This window comes from Lathyrus oleraceus, chromosome 4 (genome assembly GCF_024323335.1).
Source record: "Lathyrus oleraceus cultivar Zhongwan6 chromosome 4, CAAS_Psat_ZW6_1.0, whole genome shotgun sequence".
Classification (NCBI taxonomy): domain Eukaryota; kingdom Viridiplantae; phylum Streptophyta; class Magnoliopsida; order Fabales; family Fabaceae; genus Lathyrus; species Lathyrus oleraceus.
Genome location: NC_066582.1, coordinates 295,329,911 through 295,344,702, shown reverse-complemented (window position 1 = coordinate 295,344,702; position 14,792 = coordinate 295,329,911). Strand labels below are relative to the sequence as shown.

Here is a 14,792-nt window from a genome sequence, read left to right as displayed (position 1 = left end):
ACGAGTGAAATCCTCCCCATCCATAGTTGTAAGTATCAAAGCACCGCCTGAAAAAGCTTTCTTAACAAAATATGGACCTTCATAGTTTGGAGTCCACTTGCCCCTTGAATCGGGCGCGAAAGACAAAACTTTCTTGAGCACAAGGTCGCCTTCTCGGAACACACGAGGCTTGACCTTCTTATCAAAGGATTTCTTCATCCTTTGCTGATATAACTGACCATGGCACATGGCAGTTAATCTCTTCTCTTCTATCAAATTCAATTGGTCATAACGACTTTGAACCCATTCAGCCTCAGTCAACTTGGCTTCCATCAAGACTCTCATTGATGGGATCTCAACCTCCACGGGGAGCACAGCCTCCATGCCATAAACAAGGGAGAAAGGGGTTTCCCCTGTTGAAGTGCGGACAGATGTACGATAGCCATGCAAAGCAAATGGCAGCATCCCATGCCAATCTTTGTACGTAACAACCATCTTCTGGATAATCTTCTTGATATTCTTATTAGCAGCTTCAACAGCCCCATTCATCTTGGGTCTATAAGGAGAAGAATTATGATGTGTTATCTTGAACTCACTACACAGCTCTTTCATCATTTTGTTGTTCAAGTTAGATCCATTATCAGTAATGATCTTATCTGGAACACCATAACGGCATATGAGTTGATTCTTGATAAACTTCACAACCACCTTCCTGGTCATGTTTGCATGTGACGCTGCTTCAACCCACTTAGTGAAGTAATCAATTGCTACGAGAATAAATCTGTGACCGTTGGACGCTTTCGGCTCTATCATGCCAATCATGTCAATTTCCCACATAGAGAAATGCCATGGTGATGAAATCACATTCAGAAGTGTCGGGGGAATATGAATCTTATCCGCGTAAATCTGACACTTATGGCATTTCTTCACATATTTGCAGCAGTCAGACTCCATTGTCAGCCAATAGTAGCCTGCTCTCAACATCTTCTTAGCCATGGCATGTCCATTGGAATGAGTACCAAATGAACCCTCATGGGCTTCAGTCATCAACAGGTTTGCTTCGTGTCTATCCACGCATCTGAGCAGAACCATGTCAAAATTCCTCTTATAAAGCATATCGCCATTGAGGTAGAAACTGCCAGATAATCTTCTCAAAGTCTTCTTATCTTTAACAGATGCCCCAGGCGGGTAAATCTGACTTTGAAGAAAACACTTGATGTCATAATACCATGGCTTATCGTCTTTTACTTCTTCTACTGCAAATACATGAGTTGGTATATCCAAGTGCATCACAGTAATATTGGGGACTTTATTCCAGAATTTCACCACAATCATCGAAGCAAGTGTAGCAAGCACATCTGCCATCCGATTCTCATCTCGAGGAATATGATGGAAGTCAACCTCAGTAAAGAAAGTTGAAATCCTCCTCGCATAATCTCTATATGGGATGAGGCCAGGCCGATTCGTCTCCCATTCACCCATAATCTGATTAACAACAAGGGCCGAATCACCATAATGATCAAGATGCTTGATCCTAAGATCAATACATTCTTCCAATCCCATAATACAGACCTCATACTCCGCCATATTATTCGTGCATTTGAAAATTAGCCTTGCTGTAAAAGGAAAATGTGTGCCCTGAGGAGTAATAATCACTGCCCCGATACCATTTCCATATTGATTTACAGCGCCATCAAACACCATGCTCCAACAGGAACCAGGCTCTGGCCCTTCATCGAGCGTAGGCTCATCACAATCTTTCATTTTCAAATACAGAATCTCCTCATCTGGGAAGTCGTACTGAACTGACTGATAATCCTCAATTGGTTGATGTGCCAAGTGGTCAGCCAAGATACTACCTTTAATGGCCTTCTGAGCTCGATACTCAATATCATACTCAGACAACAGCATCTGCCAACGGACAATCCTCCCAGTTAAAGCAGGCTTCTCAAAGATATACTTGATTGGATCCATTTTGGATATCAACCAAGTAGTATGATTCAACATATACTGGCGTAAGCGCTTAGCAGCCCAAGCCAAAGCACAACATGTCTTCTCAAGCATTGAGTATCGAGACTCACAATCAGTGAACTTCTTACTCAGATAGTATATGGCATACTCTTTCTTCCCTGATTCATCTTGCTGACCTATGACACAACCCATAGAGTCTTCAAGAATTGTCAGATACATAATCAAGGGTCTCCCTTCCACAGGTGGAGACAGAATCGGAGGCTCGGACAGATACTCTTTAATACTATCGAAGGCCTTCTGGCAGTCCTCGGTCCAATCATGACGTTGATCTTTCCGGAGGAGCTTGAATATTGGCGCACATCTGGGAGTCATGTGGGATATAAATCTGGAAATATAATTCAAGTGGCCAAGAAAACCTCATACTTGTTTCTCAGTTTTGGGTGCAGGCATCTCCTGTATTGCTTTGACCGTGGCAGGATCAACTTCAATACCTCTTTCACTGACAATAAAGCCCAATAACTTGCCAGAACGGACTCCAAATGTACACTTGTTAGGATTCAGACGAAGCTTATACTTCCTCAAACGCTGGAAAAAGCTTCAACAAGTGCTCTACATGTTCAACTTCTGTTCTTGACTTTGCAATCATATCATCAACATACACCTCTATCTCCTTGTGTATCATATCATGAAACAAGGTAGTCATAGCTCGTTGATACGTGGCTCCGGCGTTCTTCAAACCGAAGGGCATCACTTGATAACAGAATGTTCCCCAAGGTGTGATGAATGTTGTCTTCTCCATATCCTCGGGTGCCATCTTGATCTGATTATAACCGGAAAATCCGTCCATAAATGAGAAGACTTTGAATTTAGCTGTATTATCTACCAACATATCAATATGTGGTAGAGGAAAATCATCTTTCGGACTAGCTTTATTCAAGTCTCTATAGTCCACACACATTCGGACTTTTCCATCTTTCTTAGGCATTGATGCGTGCTTTTCGCAAGTATACGAACGCGTCAGAGTAATATAAAAGATTGTCGAATCCACAGAGACCAAGTGTCAATCTATCGTTATCTATTGTTATGATGTTTATCTTAGGCAATCAAAATAGGGGTTTTTTAGAGTGTGCAATGAAAAGTAAAATGTTGAATAAAGTTTAATTAATAAAGACAGGCTCGAATGTAATTCACATAATCAATTAATGATCCAAGTACTTGCTAATAGAGCTACTTATGGGCAGTGTTTCCTACTTTGGAAAGAACTAATTTAACAGGAACTGTCGCTTTCGCGTATTCAGAACCGAGTTGTACTCCCTAATCAAACCCTCTTATTGTCACATATAAAAAGGCGCGCATTGCGTTAGAGTAGTAAACCTATTTTTAAGAAATAAAGTATCTTGACTAAGTTGAAAAGTACTTTAACCAGAATTTCTTAACCAAAAGAGGTTCTCACGAACCAGACTCTAAACTTATAAACGCGTCCGAAAATAGTTTTAAAATCTCTTTTCTTCTTAAGTTAAAAATTCCTAATGAACTAAACAAAGCGCTTTCGCTGTTTTTGAAATAGTTAAAAACAATTAAGTTTAAAAAGACGTTGGACGGCTTTCGATCTTACCCAACGAAAATTAAGTGCGGGAAAACTTAAGTTGAAAGTTAAAATAACCCTTAAGTGTTTCTACGAACAATTGTACGGATTATCGGTTCAATTACGATCCTTACATTCTAACCTTATAGGTTTAGTTAGACATGGTAAAGTAAATGTGCATTTAAATTTAAATAAGAGTAGTGCGAGTGCGGAAAGTAAATAAAAGTAGTGAGAGTGCGGAAAGTAAATAAAAGTAGTGCGAGTGCGGAAAGTAAATAAAAATAGTGCGAGTGCGGAAAATAAATAAAAGTAGTGCGAGTGCGAGAAATAAATAAAGTAAAGCGAGTGCGGAAAATAAATAAAGTAAAGCGAGTGCGGGAAATAAATAAAGTAAAGCGATTGCGAGAAATAAATAAAGTAAAGGCGAGTGCGGGAAATAAAATAGATAAAGGCAAAGTAATAAAAACCTGCTCCAATCGGAGGGTTGAATAAAATACAAAGCGGAAATGAAAATGGCGGCAGGATTAACTTCCTTCCAAAGTGCTCCAAACTCAATTACAGACTCGATCACAAAACTCGATTACACAATTGTGGTAACACCCTAATGCGAAGCGATTACCACTTTAAAATACTGAATATATGCCTAAGTGAAACAAAGTTTGCTCTAAGTTTGTCTCTGCTCTAAGTTTGGATGATTAAACAAATGAAAACGAATTTGTATTTATAGGCAAGTAAAATGATGGAAATGACAAGGATGCCCTTCAACTTGAAAATGGGAGGGAAAACTTTTCCTCTTGTGGCGCCCGCCACAAGGCCAATCTGAGGCGCCTTAGTGGAAGTAGTGGGGGACGTGGCAGTTGAGGGAAGTTGAGCTAGGACACGTCATGGCAGGGTCTATGGCGCCAACCACAATGGGAGCCACAAGTACGAAATGCTGAATTTTAGGGTTTTTAGCTCTTTTTCACTCCTTTTCTCGATCGGGGCTCCGATTAACGTAAAAACCTGAAAACAAAAAGAAACATAGTAATAACACAACAAAATGATAATACAACTACTAAAATGCATGCGAAATCGGAGTCAAAAATGCGGTGAATTTCAGTGTCATCAAACTCTCCCACACTTAAACCTTTGCTTGTCCTCAAGCAAAACATTAAAAAGTTCATAGAAGAAAAACTGGTGTAAACGAGTGCTTCAAGTTAAAAAGGTTCTAAGTTCAAGTCGGGATGCAGTGATAGGTACTAACCGAGTGAACTAAGGGTATCATGATGACATTAATCCGCAAATGCGGACATAAACTTCATTCCTATATTAACCAACCCATATTATCCCACAATACCTAGGCCGGCCTCTTCATCTCTTTTTGTGTCCTTTTCATTCAGGCGGAATCACATTAAGTCCGTTATCCGTACATGCTTCATAGCCGAGTGACCTGTTAGTGATTATGATCTAAACATGGGGTTTCTGGCACATAAATCTGTGTAAACCCTTTTATTTGACCCAACTGCAGTTGTGGGGGATCGGATCGTAATCCGCCCTACCGAGTTCAGCGCCAGATACCTCTGAACCAACTAACAGCGAGTAAGTTTTTGTTTTCTTTTTCTTTTTCTTTTTCTTTTTGTAGCAAATTTTTAAAATTCTTTGGTTTAAATGACTTTGTGAGGGTCACCTATACCTGAGTTGCCTTTTTGCTTTCTTTTATTTATTTTGCTGGATCATTCACTTATTTCCATCGGCCCCCTACGTAGAGGACGCGTAGGCCGGAGCTGACTGTTGAGATAAACTACTTAGGACTTATACCGAAATGATGATTAAGGCCATGGTATATGGGGTTTCGGGACTGATTCCTATATTTACGAAGTCTATGGTGCTAAAATAATACTGATGTTTCACAAAGTTCTCCCAAGTCACCGCATCCTTACTCAAACCCGTCTTAAAATCCCAAAAACTTTCAAAATAACACTGTTTTCTTTTGCAAAAAAAATTCGGTAGGGCTAAAGGTATGGGGAGATTAAACTGTACTAAAGATACACTATATTTGGTGACTCGTCGGACTCATGCATTATCTAATACACTTAAACTAAAAGCAAAATAAATAACTTTAAGGCAATAAAAATAAACAAACTATCTAAAAACATCAAAGAAAAGCGATAAAGAAAAGACGATAGAGTCTCCTCCCACACTTAAATGGAACATTGTCCCCAATGTTTCGAAATAAGATAAGGGAAGAGTTACCTGACAACCTACTACTGACCACTGGTGCCTTCGCCATCTTGAGGTGGACGACGGGATCATGTACGACAACGGTCTCGCTGAACCATCCTGGCCTGTAAGGCATCCTGAGCGGTCCTCACCTCTCGAAGGTTACCCAGAATGGAACCTTGAATGGCTTCGATGAGTACAATATGTTGATGGTGGTATTATTGTTGACGGGCTTGCGTATTTGTGATCATTTACAGGGACTGTAAAACAATGTCATAGGATCTATCTGTCCTCCACTGCGATTCTTGCATGAAGCTCATGTTATCCGCCAGTTGTTGTTGGATGGTAGAGAGTAGTTCATCACGCCTTTGCTCTATAGCCATGTGGCCACGCCACATCTCTTCTGTAACATAAAATCTAGGAGCGGTACCTGCAAAATAAGAAGATGGTGCGGTGTGTGGTGGTGAAGGATGATGGGGGGACACATCAGGTACGGGAGATCTCTCTCTCCGATCATATTCTTCATCAGTGTCATGTCCCGCCTCATTAGGAACATTAGGAGGAAGAGGACCCAAAACAGGTGGAGCATCTAAAGCGTAGGTCCAATTCCTTTCATCTCGTACATCAGTACGTCTAGTGCATGGTAAAACAACAGATGGGATAGCTACACCATGAACCATAAGTACATAGCCTCATTCTCTCCTTAATCGGCACAATTTCATGTCTCTCAGAAATTTTAGGTTAATTGTGCGAGGAGGTAAGGAGTCTAGGTTAGCTATCTCATTGTTCAGGTTAAGCGCCTGAGCAATAGACGTAATCAATCCTCCGAAAACAACCGGTCCCGCTTTATTTAAAGTTAAAGTCATATGAGCAAGCATGAACGGGACCGAGTTAATTCGTCTATTTGTGAGACTTCCTTGCAAAAATAGAAGCTCTCTAGCATTTATCTTATTTGGATTCTCCCGACCAAAAATAGTACATGCCAACAGATATCTAAAAACTCTGATGGCCGGGTTATGGATAGTCGAGGCAAGAACTCCTTCAAAAGAATTTATGGAAGTGTTTGACAATCTCTTCCAGAAGGAAAACACCTCGACTGACCAATCCGAATCCAAAGGGGCCTCACAAATAGCACCGTCCCCATGAGGGATTCCTAACAAGCCTGCTAGTTCGTCGGTACTAAATTCATATTCAACCGCAAACATTCTAAATCTGACAGTACCAACTATGCTAACAGTGTTAGGATTGACAATATAGATTAAAGAACTTAAAAATTTGATTGTCAATCGCTCATAGGTAGGTTCTTTGTTTGAAAAGAAATTATGCAAACCTAAATTATCTAATAAATGAAATATGCTATGATAGATACCTAAAGTGTAGAGACAGTTTTCATCAACATACCTTGTCGGGAGGATCTCCCGATTTTGTAACCGTTCGATAATCTTCCTTTGCCTATCTCCCGGTTTCCCTCCTCGAAGAACGAATTCATTAAACTCCATTGTGTAACTCTTGTAATGAGATGAAGAAGATGAAGTGGGTTGTGAAAAGGTTGGATTTTTACGAAATCCGACGAATGAAAATGAAAATGGAAATCGGGAAAATGATTTGTATGGTGTGAGGATGAGAAATGTGTGAGCTTTTTGTGGGTTCAAGGACGTTTTTGCAAGGTGGAAAAATGGGTTTTGAAGGTTTGAAGGTGTGAAAATGGTGAAGAAAGGGAGTTTTCCCCGAGCTTATACAGACGATGTGGTGGGCGCCACAAGGCAAAATTCGGCTGGGCCGGATTTTAGTCCTTTGGCTTGAGGGGTCCGGATAGAGTTTGTCTTGTAATTTTCCTAGTATCATTGGCTTGCATAATTTTATAAAAATAAAAATAAAAATAAAACAAAATTTAAATATTAGACTAATAAATAAATAAGCAACTAAAATAAAAAATGTAAATAAAACAAACACAAGACATATATATATATATATATATATATATATATAAAAGTAGAAATATCAATGTGTAGACATAGTTGATAAAATATCCCCAAATGCGATGATATAAAATGAGTTATGTAAATGCGAGAAATATAAGCATAAAAAGAGATAAAATAAGATGAAATGGTAAGATCATATAGTAGGGAGGTCGTCTTCCTGAGTAGATCCATGGAGCATGGCTATCTCCTGCCTGAGCTCTGCGATCTCCTGGTATAAACAGTCGGCTTCGGTAGCGTGGGTGAGATCAGATACTCCCATTTGTAAGGTGAGGTCAGCCACCTCCTGTCTAAGCTCTGCAATCTCTCTACAACACTCTGCAATCTGGGTGCGGATGTCTGGGGTCTGCAACGATAGATTGTTAGAGAATACAGTGATCCTGGGAGAAGGTGATGTAGGCGTGTACTCAGCAATGGGTGGTGATCTCGGCTCCTCGATGGTCTCTCCCTGGCCCTCAAGAGCATAACTCCAATTTGCTGGATCATGCACACTAGTCATCATAGGATCAGGTAGTGTAAAATAATGAATCGCCTCGCTGTCGACTAGCAATCTGAACTGATATGGGTGGAAGGAGGCTCTCCTCATCAACCCTCGGATCAAACAGAAGTCAATATCCATGGTGGTGTACCCACAGTAGGTCCGGAGATGTAACAACTTGCGAGATAAACCCAAAGCGACAGCGATCTGTGTAATGATCCCGCCTACATGGATGACTCCTTTGGTCGATCTGGAAACACCGCTGAGGCCACATAACAGAAAGTTCCCACATGCTACTGGGAGAGACTGGGATGCACAAAATAGTAGGAAGATCTCCTCTTCACTCAGTAATGTCTCAGCATCCGGTCTTCCAGGGAAGGAATGTGCCAATATCATTTGGAAGTATCTAAAAGCAGGGTTATGTATAACCTGAGACAACTGTGTAGATGGATCATGGCTTCCACCACCTGATATATCACTCCAAAACTTCTCCACCTTCTTACCCAGAAAATATCCCATAGGTGTCTCTGGGATAGCGTCAGGAGTGGTCTGGAAACCCAATAGGTCACCGAACTCTTTCTGGCTGAAAGAGTACTCAACTCCAAAGAGCCTGAAAGCAGCATACCCATCCGGTTCAGAGTATGGGTCATAATCAAATGAACTGAGGAACTCCAATGTCAAGTTCCTGTAGGTGTTACTAAAGTCGTCAGCGAACTCGTCCTAGTGAAACTGGTGGCTCAAAAATCGGATACTCGACTCAATGCCTAGTGCCTCCATGCAGTGCTGATCAGGATAACATGTGGGTGCCATAGGGCGCTGATAAAGAGCGATGTAGCGCTCTCTCTGAGCATCATCTCTATAGGCTACGTGCATGTCATCGAAATCCTGCATCCTGTAGAAGTTAGGAAAGTGATCCTGAAAATACAAACCATTCAAATATTTAGTCTCGGTGAAAATAAAAATAAAATAAAATTAAATAAATGCGAAAAAGTAAAATGAAAAATCATGGGTTGCCTCCCACGCAGCGCTTGTTTAACGTCATTAGCTTGACGATTAGAATTTATACACTTGTAGTAGTAGGAATCGGTGGATCAATCAGAGTGTGGCTTGAGTAGTATGCTGGAATGTCTCCTCCTTCGTAGAGCTTCAGTCTTTGTCCATTTACAATGAATGGACTACAGGTTTCATTCTTGATTTCTACGGCTCCGGATCTCAGAATCTTGGATACTTCGAAAGGGCCAGTCCATCTTGAGCGTAGCTTCCCAGGGAAGAGTCGTAACCTAGAGTTAAAAAGGAGAACATGGTCGCCTATATTGAAGTTTTTCTTTACTATTCTTTTGTCGTGCCAGGCTTTTGTTCTCTCTTTGTAAATTTTTGCATTCTCGTAGGCAGATTGCCTAAGTTCTTCTAGTTTGTGAATGTCAAGGGTAAGCTTTTCTCCAGCGGCCAGGTAGTCTAAATTCAAATTTTTAATGGCCCAATAGGCCTTATGCTCTAGCTCGAAAGGTAAGTGACAGGATTTTCCATAAACTAGTTGGTAAGGAGTTGTTCCTATAGGGGTTTTGAAAGCGGTTCTATAGGCCCATAATGCTTCTTGAAGCTTCTGAGACCAGTCTCTCCTATAGATAGAAACAGTTTTCTCGAGGATTTGTTTTATCTCCCTATTGGATACTTCTACTTGGCCACTAGTCTGTAGGTGATATGGTGTTGCTACTCTATGCCTAACTCCATATTTCCTTAAAAGTTTATCAAATATTCTCGATATGAAGTGTGATCCTCCGTCGCTTATGACTAAACATGGTGTTCCAAATCTAAGGAATATATAGTTTTTAAATAGTTTAATCACCACCCTAGTATCGTTTGTGGGTGCAGTTATGGCTTCAATCCACTTAGACACATAGCCTATAGCTACTAAGATATACCTGTTTCCTAAGGATGGTGGGAAAGGTCCCATGAAATCTATACCCCATACGTCGAAGAGTTCTACTTCCTGAATGTTTCTTAGAGGCATTTCGTCACGCCTTGAAATGTTTCCAGTGCGTTAGCATCTATCACATTTGAAAATGCAAGCATAGACATCACGCCACATGGTAGGCCAGAATAGGCCAGCTTCAAGAATCTTGGTGTATGTCTTAGAGGTGCTCGCACGTCCATCATAGGGTGCAGAATGACAATGCTCAATAATACTATTTACCTCTAATTCTGGAACGCAACGGTGAAAAATTCCATCTTTACCCATTTTAAAAAGGAGCGGTTCGTCCCAATAGAAGTTTCTCACATCGTGGAAGAATTTCTTCTTGCGGTGGTAGTCAAGATCAGGGGGTACAATATCAGCAGCTAGGTAATTAACAAAGTCTTCATACCATGGTACGTTACTTACTGCTAAGGTATTTTGGGAGTGCTCATGAGGGCCTAGGTTATCATCTTTAATGGTTTCTAGTCTAGCTATCAGTCTATCATAGGCGAAATCATCATTTATGGGTACTAGTTCTAATTTTAGATAGGGGTGGCAAACGGGCATGCCCGCCCCGTTTAGGCCCGCCCCGCAAAAGCCCACAAAAAAACGGGGCGGGGCGGGGCGGTCATAGTTGAGGATGCGGGCCTAAAACTTATACCCGCCCCGCAAAAAAGTGAGGACGGGGCGGGGAAAGCCCGCGGACACTGCACTCTTTAAGCCTAAAAATGCAAAAATATATGTAAATACACATGCCCGCAAAAGCCCGCGAAAAAAACGGGGCGGGGCGGGGCAGACACATTTGAGGGTGAGGGCCTAAATCCTTGGCCCGTCCCGCACAAAAGTGCGGGCAAAATGGGCATTCCCCGCCGGCCGAGCCCGTTTTGCCACCCCTAGTTTTAGATGTTCTAGCCTAGAAAGGTGATCGGCTACTACATTTTCAGTGCCTTTTTTATCTTTTATATCTAAATCAAACTCTTGTAGTAATAGAATCCATCGGAGTAACCTGGGTTTTGCATCTTTTTTACTTAATAGGTAACGGATGGCAACATGATTAGTGTAAACTATAATTTTTTCTCCTACTAGATAAGATCTAAATTTGTCTATAGCGAAAACTACAGCGAGTAATTCTTTTTCAGTTGTTGCGTAGTTAAGTTGGGTAGCGTCTAGGGTTCTACTGGCATAATATATGGCATGCAATTTTTTATCTTTCCTTTGTCCTAGAACGGCTCTAACCGCGTAATCACTAGCATCGCACATTATCTCAAAAGGTTCTGACCAATCAGGTGGTTTCATAATGGATGCAGATACTAATGCTTGCTTTAAAAGATTAAATGCGTCATTACATTTTTCATCGAAAATGAATTCAGCATCTTTCATTAGAAGTCCAGTTAAAGGTTTAGTTATTTTGGAGAAGTCCTTGATAAAATGCCGGTAGAATCCAGCGTGTTTAAGAAAGCTTCGGACTTCTCTGATGGTTTTTGGTGGTTTTAGGTTTTCTATAACTTCTATTTTAGCTCTATCTACCTCTATACCTTTTTCGGAAACTATATGTCCTAAAACTATTCCTTCGGTCACCATGAAATGACATTTTTCTCAATTTAGCACGAGGTTCACCTCTACGCATCACTCAAGGATTTTCTCAAGGTTAGCAAGACAATTGTGGAAATCAAATCCGCAAACCGAGAAATCATCCATAAACACTTCCATAATACCATCTAGGTAGTCTGCAAAGATGGACATCATGCACCGTTGGAAAGAAGCTAGGGCGTTGCAGAGGCCGAATGGCATTCGTCTGTAGGCAAAAGTTCCATAAGGGCATGTAAAGGTAGTTTTTTCTTGATCTTCGGGGTGGATAGGTATTTGGAAGAATCCAGAGTATTCATCTAGATAGCAGAAGTAAGAGTGTCTGGCTAGACGCTCCAACATCTGGTCTATAAATGGTAAAGGGAAATGATCCTTCCTGGTTGTTTTATTTAATTTTCTATAATCTATACACATCCGCCATCCTCCTTCTAAACGTTTTGCTACATGTTCGCCTTTATCGTTCTGCACGACTGTGATGCCTCCCTTTTTAGGTACTATATGCACATGGCTCACCCACTTACTATTCGAGATCTGATATATTATACCTGCCTCAAGTAACTTAAGAACATCCTTTTTAACAACATCACTCATTATAGGGTTTATTCTTCTCCGATGTTCTCTGGAGGGTTTTGAATCTTCTTCGAGCGAAATCCGATGCATGCATACGAACGGGCTTATACCTTTCAGGTCAGAGATATTATATCCTAAGGCTGAGGGATATCTTCGTAAAACGTCTAAAAGTTGGTTCGTTTCCTCTTGGCTCAAGGTAGCACTGACTATAATTGGACGGTTCATCTCTTCATCGAGGAACTCATATCTCAGATTCTTAGGCAGTTCCTTAGGTTCTAAGGTTGGTTTCTTAGGGCAAGGCATAGGATCTGGGGTAAGGGATAAACATTCGTAAAGGTTATCATCGATGTAGGGTTTTCTAAAGTCATCATCTTCCAGTATGAGGGTTGATGGCAACTTAATTATTTTTATAATTTATTCTTGTTCTAACTCCCTAACACACTCATCAATGATATCTAAGGCATAACATGCGTCTCCCATTACAGGTGCCATAAGAAATTTTGAAAGTATAAATTCTATTTTCTCGTCACCTACCTCAAAGGTCAACTTTCCTCTCTTGACAGTTGATAAGAATGGTCTACCTAGAAGGATTGGTATATCATTGTCCTCTTTGATGTCCATGACAACAAAATCAGTAGGGATAAATAACTGACCTATCCTAACAGGGACATCTTCTAAGATACCTATCGGATATTTAACAAATCTATCGGCTAACTGAAGTGATATCTTAGTGGGTTGTAATTCTCATAAGTTTAAGCTCTCACAAACTGCTAAAGGCATTAAGCTCACACTAGCTCCTAAGTCTAGAAAAGCTTTTTCGATGACATGACTACCCAAAAGATAAGGAATGGAGAAATTTCCAGGATCTTTATCTTTTATAGCTAACTTATTCTCTGAAATAGAATTGCATTCCAAGGGTTTCAGATCATCTAGTCTACGTTTGTTGGTAAGGATGTCTTTGAGAAACTTTGCATAAGAAGGTATTTGGGTGATGGCTTATGTGAAAGGGATTTCTACATGAAGTTTTTCTATAACTTTAATAAATTTTTGATACTGGTTATTGATCTGGGTTTGTTTGAGTCTTTGCGGATATGGTATAGGTGGCTTATATGGTGGGGGTGGTACATAAGTTTTATCTTTAGGTTCTTCTCCTTTTTCTTTACCTTCCTGGTTTTCAGATTCCTCTGGTTCCTTTACTTCGTCTGCGGGTTTGGTATATTCCTTATAAGTTTTGGGTTCACTCAATCTAGGGTTTGCTGGCTCATCATAAGCGTTCCCACTTCGTAGGGTAATGGCATTGGCTTGTCCTCTCGGATTTTGTTGAGGTTGTCCATGGAACTGTCCTCCAGGTGTGGTCTTGGGGGCTTGGTTTAAAGCTACCTGAGAGATCTGGGTTTCAAGCATCTTGGTATGAGTAACTATTTGATCAACCTTGGTTCCTAACTGAGTAATCAATTCGTTAACATGAATGTTTTGGTTCATGAACTCCTTGTTTTGTTGGGTTTGAGCAGTGATAAAATTTTCCATAATTTTCTCAAGGCTCGGCTTTGGTGGTACAGGTTGCATAGGTTGATTTGATCTAGGGGCTTGATAACTAGGTCTCGGAGGTGCATTATTTTGGATAGGGTTATTGTTCTTATAGGAGAAGTTCGGGTGATTCCTCCATCCAGGGTTATAGGTATTTGAGTATGGGTTCCCTTGGGTGTAGTTCACTTGCTCATAGTGGGTTTCGTTTAATAGACTACATTCTGCAGATTGGTGTCCTTTGGTTCCACATATCTCACAATCCGATGAAACCGCGGCTACAGTATTCGGGTTTATGCACATATGCTCGACCTTAAGGGCTAATGCGTCCATTTTAGCTTGCATCATGTCTATAGAGCTTAGTTCATGCACTCCTCATTGGGCTTCCTTCTTCTCAACTGTTGCTCGTTCAACTCCCCATTATTGATGGTTTTGAGCCATATCTTCGATGAGGGCACTAGCTTCAGGGTAAGGTTTGTTCATCAGAGCACCGCCTGCGGCAGCGTCGATGGTCTTCTTAGTGTTATAGTGAAGTCCATTATAGAAGGTCTAAATGATTAACCAATTTTCTAATCCATGATGTGGGCATGCTCTTAACAACTCTTTATATCTCTCCCAAGCCTCGAACAATGATTCTCCTTGGTTTTGGGTAAATCTAGTTACATGGTTTCGAAGAACGGTGGTCTTACTTGGGGGAAAGTATCTAGCAAGGAAAACTCTTCTAAGGTTATCCCAAGTCGTAATGGAATTGGGTGGAAGGGAATCTAACCATGATAGGGCTTTATCTCTGAGGGAAAAAGGGAATAATCTTAAACGTATTGCCTGAGGAGAAGCTCTTTTGGTTTTAAAAGTGTCTGCTAATTGGAGAAAGATTTTTAAATGTTGGTTTGGGTTCTCGGTGGCGAGACCTGCGAATTGTCTTTGTTACACTAGTTGAAATAGGGATGGTTTAAGTTCGAAATTATT

The 14,792-nt window shown here is 40.7% G+C and overlaps 1 non-coding gene across 1 annotated transcript; it reads left to right on the top strand.

Annotated features, from left to right (window-relative positions):
* Window positions 1-14,397: 14,397 nt before the first annotated feature.
* Window positions 14,398-14,504, top strand: LOC127078039 (small nucleolar RNA R71). Its single transcript, XR_007787786.1, has one exon. It is a non-coding gene; the product is annotated as a small nucleolar RNA R71 (small nucleolar RNA).
* Window positions 14,505-14,792: the final 288 nt, after the last annotated feature.